Source organism: Lathyrus oleraceus, chromosome 3, assembly GCF_024323335.1.
Source record: "Lathyrus oleraceus cultivar Zhongwan6 chromosome 3, CAAS_Psat_ZW6_1.0, whole genome shotgun sequence".
Classification (NCBI taxonomy): domain Eukaryota; kingdom Viridiplantae; phylum Streptophyta; class Magnoliopsida; order Fabales; family Fabaceae; genus Lathyrus; species Lathyrus oleraceus.
In genome coordinates this window covers 193,331,553-193,342,568 of record NC_066581.1, presented here as the reverse complement: position 1 = coordinate 193,342,568, position 11,016 = coordinate 193,331,553, and the positions used below count along the sequence as shown (strand labels likewise).

Sequence of the window (11,016 nt, the reverse complement as noted above, 5' to 3'; positions counted from 1 at the left end):
TTGCATGCTTGATACAGTGCATCTACGAATTTTTTCTTCTTGGCAAATAGGATGTCAACAGTCCATTTTAAGGCTTCATATACTTTCCTCCTCTTGATCTTCTCCTCTTGGACTTCCTCCACTGCTTGGAGTGTTATTTCTCTCTCCTGGTTGAGGTTAAGCTCCAAGTATTCCTTCTTCCTTGTAAGCCTACCAAGATTAGATTGTATATCAATTCTCTTTCTCTAAGCTCTTGATAGTATCTTTCAGTTTCCCAACCTCGGAGGTAGAAAAAACTGTAAATATAGGTTGTTGGATGTTCAAAGATGGCTCATAAGGAAAAGATAACAAAATTTCTTCAACCCTGTCCTTGACCCGCTGCGTATAAGCTTCCTTGGCAATGCAATTCCTTTTCACTAACTCAACCCTTCGTCGAAGAAGAACCTCCCTCCAAGATCTGAGGATCTTCTTTAGCAATTTTGAATTGTCGACTTCTTCATACAAAACAATCTCCTCCACGTGCTCGGGATCTGGCTTGTATAACAACATGTAACCTAACTGACGTAATACCAACCTCGGATCGTAGTTAATTCCACGCTTTATACCTATGAGGGGCACATTAGGGAAATTACCACAATTAAGAATAACCTTGACATCATCATAAGCTCTAGAGTACCATAGAATATCTTCAGCAGTCAGAGACATGATCCTCTGAGACCATTTAAGATTGCCTTAGTTCTCGATGAAAGGACCCTTGTTGGGAAGGTCAGAAATAAACCACTTATACAACAGAGAAACACAACCCACAATAGTACCCTTCTTCTTCTGATTCCTCACATGATTCTTCTTCTGAGTCCTCACATGAACAAACTAGTAAGTGTCAGCAAAAAGTGTAGGAACCAAATTCTTGGACGGGAAGATGTGAATATACGTTAGGTGCACAAAGTCTTCCATACTAGGAAACAACACAATCTCCTAAATGATCAGAGAAAAAACAGCATTGAAAGCATTCAAACTTCCAACATTAGCAAAGGAAGTGGCCTTCCCTACCAACAACTTCAGAGTAAAACCATATATATATATATATATATATATATATATATATATATATATATATATATATATATATATATATATATATATATATATAAAGAGAGAGAGAGAGAGAGAGAGAGAGAGAGAGAGATTTATACTAGTTCGATGTTATCGTTCTTGTAGACACCTAATCTAGTCTCTTATATTGATCAATCTAAAATTTGTTGTTCCATTAGATTTATTGATTTAGGTTTCAGATACAACAATTAAGTTTGAACAAAGATAAACTGTAACGATCTAATTTATCTATTTCTTGAAACTCGATTGATCTTATCTACTACGAGCTCCTCGGACACTTGTAATTTTCACTCGATCACCATCTTCAACCTTTGACAAACTTTTACTTTTAATGCTCATTGATCTTTACTCGATCTCAAACTTGAAACCTCGATCACCATATTCAACGTTTGACAACCTTTGACCAATTTCAAGCCTTGATTACTTCTTCTTCAATAGGTTGACAGATGCACAAAGAAAAATTCCACGGCTATGGAGAAAATATTCCTTCTTTTTTTCTTCAATAAAATTAACTTCTTGAATTTCATTAAGTTCAAAACACCAGTTATAAAATATACACATACTACAAAATGCACAATTAGAACATTAATGGCTTCTCATAATCCTTTATCATACATACAGAGAATATGATAAGTCTCAATGAAAATGATGAAAATGATGAAAATGAAGATAGCGAAATGAAGTTGTATTTTCAAAGTTTTTTCTAACAAAAATATATTTGATCTTGCTCTCTTTATTGACATTTTTCTCATCAAGTTATGAATTTATGCAATGACAATACTATTTATATGTGCATTATATGATGCACAAAGTAAGCTAAAAATATTTAAATGAATCATATCAAAGTTTGAAATGAATCAATTCCATTCTTGGAAGTTTTCTTTAAATGATTAGGATAAAAAGGAAGTGGAATTGATTTATTTGAATCAGATCCTTACAACATGTGAATTGATTCTTACAAACAGAGACAAAACATGAATTATCAAACTGTTAATTGAATCGATTCCAACCGGTAAGTGAATCGATTCCAACAAGTACGTGAATTGGTTCCAACCAATAGAAGGAAAAATAAAAGTTTCAAAAAATCTAATTGAATAGATTCCAAATGATGTGTGAATCGGTTCCAACAAACAAAATCAAATCACGAATTTGACAAACATCATTTTGAATAGATTAGAATTACTATTTGAAAATAGACTGACAATTTGAATTAGATCATGCATTACCTTGAATCGGTTCATTCAAGGTTGACTTTAAACAATTTTCCATTATATGCATGAAAAACGTATTATTTTGTGTAACTTATGAGAGATTGAAGGTGGATCTCAAAAATTACGTAAAAACATAATACACAAAGTATCATAACAATGAAATAATCGATAGTCCACTTGCGGGCAATTTCACTCACATCATGTTTAACTTCTTAGTCACAAAGGATCATACAACCCATTTACTTACTTACAAGCACGTATTCTCTAGACATCCCGAGAATAATGCTTAATCTATCTTAAAAGAAGGATTTAAATAAATTACAAAATGAATATGATTTGTTTGAGATCTAATATCAATGTCACTAATTTTACTAAGACAGTAAAAAATTTCTTCATTTATCTATTAAGATAGTTAAGTGTGCTTTTTTTATGTGAAGAAAATTTTATAGAAACTATTAGTGATCAACCTTGTTTAAATAGATGAAGCAAGCCGTTTGTTGAAAATCCACCAAAATCTATGGAGAATTTCAATCAATCTTGATGAACCAGATTGTCATTACTCACACAATATCAATGAAACGAGAAGAACAATGGATAAAGAAAGTAAATAACGATGAAGGAGAAGAAGAAATAGCATTTTGCAGAGTTTCTCTCTGCCCACAAATTATGGAAAAATTGTTATTCACGTTGCAACTGCAAAATACCGTGAATTATAAGTGTTATGAACACTCTATTCACTTTATTACAAAAATAAGGGTTACTCCCTCTATTTATAGATTTAGGTTAACTTGGACCTCAAGCCAAGACCCAAAACTATGAAATCCCAAAATAGCTAACACTACTAAAATAGGCCTAAGTCGAAATCCTGTGTGAAGCAACATGCTTCGACACTTCGACATACTAACACAACTTAACACACTAAGTGGTTCGACACTTCCTTGTTTCTGTCGAGCAACATGCTTCAACACAAGGAATTAAAATTCAACACACCACCTAATTCATCGTGTCTAAGCTATCTACATTCATCATAACTCTTAGTCTTCTGAACACTTCGACCTGCACTCCCTTCGTCATGATGTCTGCGATCTAATTCTCAGTTTTACAGTGTTCCATATTCATCTTCCCATTTTCTACCTGCTGTTGAAGGTAATGGAACCTCATTTTGATGTGCTTGCTTCGACCATGTGCTATCGGATTCTTATCCAAATTGATAGCTGACATGTTGTCGATCTTCATGGTAATTGCTCCATGAATCTTCTCTTTTATCTCTTCGACCAGATTCACCATCCATGTTGCTTGACATGCACAAAGAGAAGAAGCTATGTATTCTGCTTCGCACGATGATAATGACACTACTGACTCTTTTCTCGAACTCCAAGCAATTGGTACATCACCTAGCATAAACACATAGCCAATTGTAGATTTTCGATCTCAGCATCACTACACCAACTTGAGTCGGTGTATCCCACTAATTTGCATTCTTTTCCTTCATCAGCTATAGGAAACAAAATTCCATAGTCGAGAGTTCCTTTTCGATACCTTGGTATCCTTTTCGCCGCTGCTAGATGTGATACCTTTGGCTTCTGTATGAACCTACTCACCATACCTACACTGTATGTTAAGTCAGGCCTTGTATTACAAAGGTATCGAAGTGACCCAATAAGTCTTCTACATTGGGTTGGGTCGACATCATCTGAATCTGAATCTTTCGATAATTTTCATTTGGGCTCAGCTGGAGTCGAAGTTAGGTTGCAATCTTGCATCTCAAATCTCTTGAGTATTTCGCCTGCATACCTTCTTTGATGCATCATCAAACCTCTACCACTCTTGTAGAATTCTATTCCAAGTAAATATGAAATGACACCAAAATCTGACATTTTGAATTCCTTGTTGAGATCACCTTTGAAGTCTTCGATCTCCTTCTTGCAGCTACTTGTTATCAACAAGTCATCGATATAGAGGCATAGTATAAGCAATTCACTCTTTCTTCTTCTTACATATACTCCATTTTCACTTGTGCACTTCACAAATTCCTTCTCCCTTAGAAAGCCATCTATCTTCTTGTTACAAGCTCTTGGAGCTTGTTTAAGTCCGTACAAGGCTTTATGCAGCCTGTACACCTTTCTTTCTTCGCCTTGTTTCATAAAATTCTTCTTCTAAGGGAATATTTAGGAATGCACATTTCATAACCATCTGTCACATCTGGAAGTTTTCATGTTTGCTAAACCAACAACCAATCTGATTGTTTCGATCCTAGCAACAGGTGCAAAAACTCCATCGAAGTCAATTCCTTCTTTCTGAAGAAATCCTTTTGCCATAAGTCTCGCCTTGTGTTGAGTCACTTCTCCTTTTGGATTCAACTTCACCTTGTATACCCACTTCACATTGATCGCCTTCTTGTCTTGGGGAAATTCAACAAGTGACCAAGTGTTGTTGACTTTGATTAATTTCAGTTCTTTGTCCATTGCTTTCATCTACTTCATATCTTTCAATGCCTCAACTGCATTGACAAGTTCGAAATCTGCGTAGAAAGCATAATGTACCAGCTCACCTTATTCATTGACCACGTCATCTGATGTAATCACACATTCTTGCAACCTTGCAGGCACGTGTCTTGTTCTTTGAGGTCTGCTTGGGCCTGCTTCACCTCTGACTTCTTCCTGTCGAACTTCTCTTTCGACTTCACTAGCTGGTTCGCCACAAAAGATTTTCACTGAATCTTTCTTGACATATTCAGTCCAATCCCACTCCTTAAGTTCATCTATGATCATGTCCCTACTGATCACCACTTGCTTATTCACTAGGTCGAACACTTTGTATCCTCTAGTCGAATGATATCCTATCAGGATCATCTAATTCGACTTGTCATCAAGTTTTCTTTTCAACTGATTTGGCACATGTCTATGTGCTATAGGTCCAAACACCTTCAGATGACTCAAGCTAGGCTTGACACCAGACCAACATTCTTCTGGCGTGATTCCTTCTAGCTTCTTCGTCTAACATCTGTTCAGGATATATGTCGTAGTCAACACAACTTCTCCCCATAATTCTTTGGGTAGATGATTTCCATTGAACATACTTTTAACCATATTCATAATGGTTATATTCTTCCTTTCTGCGACTCCATTCTGCTGTGGAGTGTAGGGTGACACCACCTCATGCACAATCCCCTCTTTCACACATAATGCATCAAAATCTTTTGACACATATTCTCCACACCCATAAGTCCTCATAATCTTGATCTTTCGACCGTTCTATCTTTCGACCATAAACTTAAACTTGGAAAATACCTCGATCACTTCACTTTTTTTGATCAGGTAAGACCACAGTTTTCGACTAAAATCATCTACGGATGTAACAAAGTATTTGTTACCTCCAATCGAATCCACCTGGAGAGGACCACATACATTAGAGTATATGTCTTCCAGAATTGACTTCGACCTGCTTCTTGCATCCTTACTGAAGTTTTTCTTATGTTGCTTCGCATGCACACATTCTTCACATACTTCGTTTGGAATGTCGATTTTTGGTAATCCTGAAACCATGTTTCTTGTCTTCAAATCTATGATGTCTTTGAAATTAATATGGCCAAGTCTATAATGCCATATCCATTCATCTCTGTTGGCTGCTGTTGCAAGGAACTTATGCTCCATCACATTTAGCTCAATCTTGAAGGTTCTATTCTAAGACATTGGAGCCTTAAAGATCAACCTTCCATTTGAGTCGAGAACTCTCATCATCTTGTCTTCGATCGACACTCTATAGTTCTTTTCGACTAACTACCATATGCTGAGCAAATTTCTCTTCATGCCTGGTATGTACAACACATTTGAAATTACTGACCTCTTGCTATCTTTCCTCATTATCATAACATCACCAACACCTTCAGCTGTTAGAGTGTTGTCATTTGCAAATTTCACCATGTTCTTCATTGAGGGATTTATGTTGACAAACCAATCTTTCCTTCCAGACATGTGTGACGAGCATCCTGAGTCCAAGTACCACTGGTCCTTGAATATCTCTTCATCTCTTGTCGTAACCATCAACAACGTCTCTTCTTCTTCATGGTTTGCCAGCTTTGCATAAGTTTCTTGATTTTTCTGCTTTTCTGGATAATCACTAGAATAGTGACCATACCTTTGACAATTGTAACACTGAATGTGAATCTTGTCTAGCTTTTGACCACCACCTCTTCCTCTACCTGCAACACCACCTCTTTGGTTTCCTTGGTTCCAGGGTTTTCTCTGATTCGGCCAGTTTCCTTCTTGCTGATTTCAACCAGTCGAATTGTTGTAAACTCTTCTTCCTTTGTTTCCATTCCAGCTACCTTTGCCTTTCATTTCTTTTGCTGATTGAGCCTGCAAAGCCATATCACTCTTCGACTTTCCTGCAACTCTTTCATCCATTCTTTGTTTATGAGATTTAAGCGTCCCTTGAAGTTATTCCTTTGTCAATTTTGAAAAACCTTTCGACTCTTCTATGGCTACTACCACGTGGTTGAACTTTGGAGCCAACGACCTCAAGATGTTTCCAATAACAGATCTTGATGTCAACACTTCTCCACACACCTTGATTTGATTCACCAGTTTCGTAACCTTGGTGAAGAAATAAGTTATGGTTTCATTGTCTTCCATCTGAAGCAATTCATAAGTCCTTTTGTGAGTATGTAACCTCACCTCTTTCACCTTCTCCGCGCCTCCAAACGATTTCTCTAGAATTTACCATGCTTCTTTCGCTGACTCTGCATCACTAACCTTTTCAAAGTTATCTGCATCAAAATATTGATTGATTATAAAGAGAGCTTTATAATCTTTCCTTTTCAATTCTTTATGTGCAGCCTTTTCTTGATCTGACGCGGCTTCTGCAAGCGTTGTTACTCCTTCCTTCACAAGACAAGTGGACTGGATTAGCTTGGTTAAAAGTGAACAAGTATATAAATCATGTGTATTCTTATAATTGTTGTTATTATCATTGGTTTGAGAAAAAATTGTCATATCATACACCCAATTTAAAACCCCTATTTCTTGTCTTTCTTGAATCTTCACTATTGAACTGTTTATTTAATATACAAAGCCATGAGCTGCATTGGTCGGCGTGCCTCCGTCCTTCTTATGAACAACCAATATTTCATTAAATTTTCTCTTCATTTTCCCCTTATAGGAGATATTCGATTAGTGTGATCCTCTAGTGATAGATGCAATGTATTGGTGCTTCCCTTTGTTTGATCCCTTCTTCAGTGGCCACACAATCCATAACTTTTAAGGAGGGCTTGCTTTTGCGTGACTCTTATCTCTTTCTTTTACCTCCCTTGTCGTACTTTGATAAACCACCTATCTTTATTAATCCCTCTATGGAATCTTTTATCTAGATGCAATCGTCGTTATTATGGTCATGGCCTTTGTGGAAACAGTAGTATTTGTCTTATATGTCCTGGACGACTCTCTGATTGGGAAGAGGTTCTGAATTCCTTCCTTTAAAAACTATGTGTTGGCGCATTCCTAATAAATCCTATCTCATGATGCATTAAAGGAGTGTACTTACTGTATCGACCATGAGTTCCATGGTCGAATTCATCTTTCCACCGGTGAGAATCCTTGCCAGAGAAGCGATCGGAATATGCGCCAGCAGTGCCTAGGTTATCGTACTACATGTTAAGATTTTTCTCTAGATTGATGAAAGAGTTATCCCTTTTTATAGTTCATTCACGGGGTGATCTTTCCTTCACCACAACTTCTATCTGAAGGAAAGTCATTTTCAAATATCCAACATTTGAGGCCTTCCTCCGTCCCTTCTACTCCCACATCCACATGTTTGAAGTAGAAAATATAGGATCATAAACTCTCATTCCTTCCCTTTATTATCCCACTTATAGTAGCAATTGTCACTTGGTTCCTTTTATAGTAGCAGAAGTCCTTCCATGAATCGATGTTCCCATTCGACATGGCATTAATTAGCGACCGGGCAAAAACTGACAATGTTAGCGGAAATAGCGTCCTCGTGCTCACGACGATCTCCTTTCCAATTGTACTCGTCCAGTTTAGGAGGCTTCTCCAATGATCTGGTATCCTACTGTTCAAGATGTGGGCGTAAAATGGATGTTTTTACGGATTCCTTGTCGTTGGTTTTTCTGCCTGATCCAGTAGAAGAGAATGGCTACCTAGGTCTCCCTAAAGAAATGGGGATAAGTTTGATGCCTCTTGATCTTCTAGTGATTTGGAAATTTCAACGTTTCGTCTTTCCAAGACGCGGTTGACACATGAATGTCATTTGCCTTCTCTTTAAATGAGTTTCTTGCACGGTGTTTCCTCTCAGAGGTTCGTTGTGTATGCTTTCTTTGAGGCAAAGCAATCTTCTCTCTATCGCTTGTGAATTTTGTTGACGGACGTTGTTATACATTTTATTCAACAACTTATTAGCATCTTGTATTTCGAAGTTAGCTTGCAATAGTTAGAAACCGAACAATGTTTCAGGTCATGAAGTTGGTCGTGGTACCTGAGTAGATCCCTCGATCGAAGGAGGCTGGAGTATATCTGGATGGAAGAGAGTGTCCACAGCAACTTGATCCACAATACCTTGAGGAGGAGGAGGAGGCGGCTGAATTATCGCCACTTGAGCGGCAACAGAAACAACATGATCCAACAAACAAAATCAAATCATGAATTTGACAAACACCATTTTGAATCGAATTGAATTGCTATTTGAAAATAGACTGACAATTTGAATTAGATCATGCATTACCTTGAATCGGTTCATTCAAGGTTGACTTTAGACAAATGCATGAAAAGCCTATTATTTTGTGTATGTGATGAGAGATTGAACGAGAAACTCTAAAATTAAAAATTAAAATAAAAAAAAAAGCATAATACACAAAGTATCATAAGAAAGAAATAACCGATAGTCCACTTGCGAACAATTTCCCTCACAACATGTTTAACTTCTTAGTCACACAGGATTATACAACCCATATACTTACTTACAAGCATGTATTCTCTAAACATCCCTAGAATAATACTCAATCTATTTTAAAAGAAGGATTAAAATAAATTACAAAATGAATATGAGTTGTTTGAGATCTGATATCAACTCACATAGTATGTCACTAATTTTACTAACACAGTAAAAAATGAATATGATTTGTTTTTATGCGAAGAAAATTTTATAGAAACTATTAGTGATGAACCTTGTTTAAATAGATGAAGCAAGGTGTTATAATAAAGTTGAGAGTGTTGTGTACGCATATTCAGAGACCTCCCCAAACTGTAGTTTGTATTTCCAATCAACAAACTCCCATCTTCTTCTGCTATCTCTCTCGGTAATCATCTCCATCTAACCCTTTTTCCTCATTCATATCATTATTCTTCATTTATCAGTTACATTGCATGGTTTCAATCTTGTTGTGTGGCATCGTGTAGAGGTTTTAAAGAGAGAGATGGGAAGACTTTTCTTGATCGATCTTGAAGAAAACTTCTACAGCTGCAAGAATTGCGAGACACCTGTAGCCCTTGCTAATCATCTCCTTTCAAGGGTTGTTAATTTCCCTTGTTTTCATTATATTTCTGGTTTTTTCAAAATCATAGCCTGCTGCTGACAATCTACCCTTGTTTTCTCTTAGGATTACCAATGCCCTTATGGAAGGGCTTATCTTTTTGATAAAGTGTAAGGTTTCTTTCACCCTCTCACTTCACTTCCATTGCTGTGTACCTTGATTCCTTAATCTTGCTAATCCATATTATCACAGTGTCAATGTCTTGGATGGAGAGATTGAAGAGCCAATCCCAGAATCGAATTCTACTATGATCCACCTATTCTGCGTTCAATGCCAGTCCATTGTTGGATTCAAATTTGTAAGGCGGGCCGTTCTTGAGAATCAGAGGTCCATGATTTTTCTCATAAGGTAATCAATTAACTAAGAATATGTTTAAGCATAATCGGTGGGTTTTACGTTATCTTTCTTGTCGCTCAAGTTATTAATACAGTTGACCATAGTTTTGTTCAAAGTCCGCTACATACCATACTTATACCGTTGATTTTATATTTATTTTGTTTTAGGTGTTAGCTTACGACGAGTTTCGGAGGTACAGAGAAGGAAAGTTTATCCTTGCAAGGTAATTAGTTAATTAAGCATAGTCTGTAGGTTTTAGTTTATCTTTCTTGTCGCTCAAGGTACGGAATGTAGAATATAACAGTTATTTTGCATTTTGTATATTACATAGGTTGAAGATATTGGTGCCTGGTGAATACTCGAACATGCCTGCTCTTGAAGATGTTTGATTTACTTACCATTTTGAACTGTACATTCTTTATGCTACCTTCATCATGTTGTTAAAATGTAGTATCTCAGGAAATAGATACTTTACAAGTCTGCTAGTTTCCTTTTGAATTGTATTTTCTTTATGCTACCTTCATCATGTGGTTAATACTTTCCCTTTATGAGGTCTTTGATTTCAACACAAGTGTTAAAACTTGACATATATGTGTGTGTCAACAGTGGTGTGATTGTTTCTTGTTACTTTACTGTTGACAACTGTTGTTTAAGAAGTGTTTCGAAGAGTATATATAGAACTTATTTGTGCTAATATCATGAGATATAAGATAAGTACTTACAAATATCATATGTTGCTTTAGTTTATTTCGATAAACATTCTGAAATAGCTTATGATCTTGTTATCAAATATCTGCCACGTGGTGGCGGTTTTTGGACTCGCCGCAATGA

At 36.5% G+C, this 11,016-nt stretch overlaps 1 long non-coding RNA gene across 1 annotated transcript; it reads left to right on the top strand.

Annotated features, from left to right (window-relative positions):
- The first annotated feature begins 9,469 nt into the window (after window positions 1-9,469).
- LOC127129062 (uncharacterized) lies at window positions 9,470-10,746 on the top strand. Its single transcript, XR_007806136.1, has 6 exons — window positions 9,470-9,615; window positions 9,716-9,828; window positions 9,916-9,959; window positions 10,042-10,197; window positions 10,353-10,408; window positions 10,517-10,746. It is a non-coding gene; the product is annotated as an uncharacterized LOC127129062 (long non-coding RNA).
- Window positions 10,747-11,016: the final 270 nt, after the last annotated feature.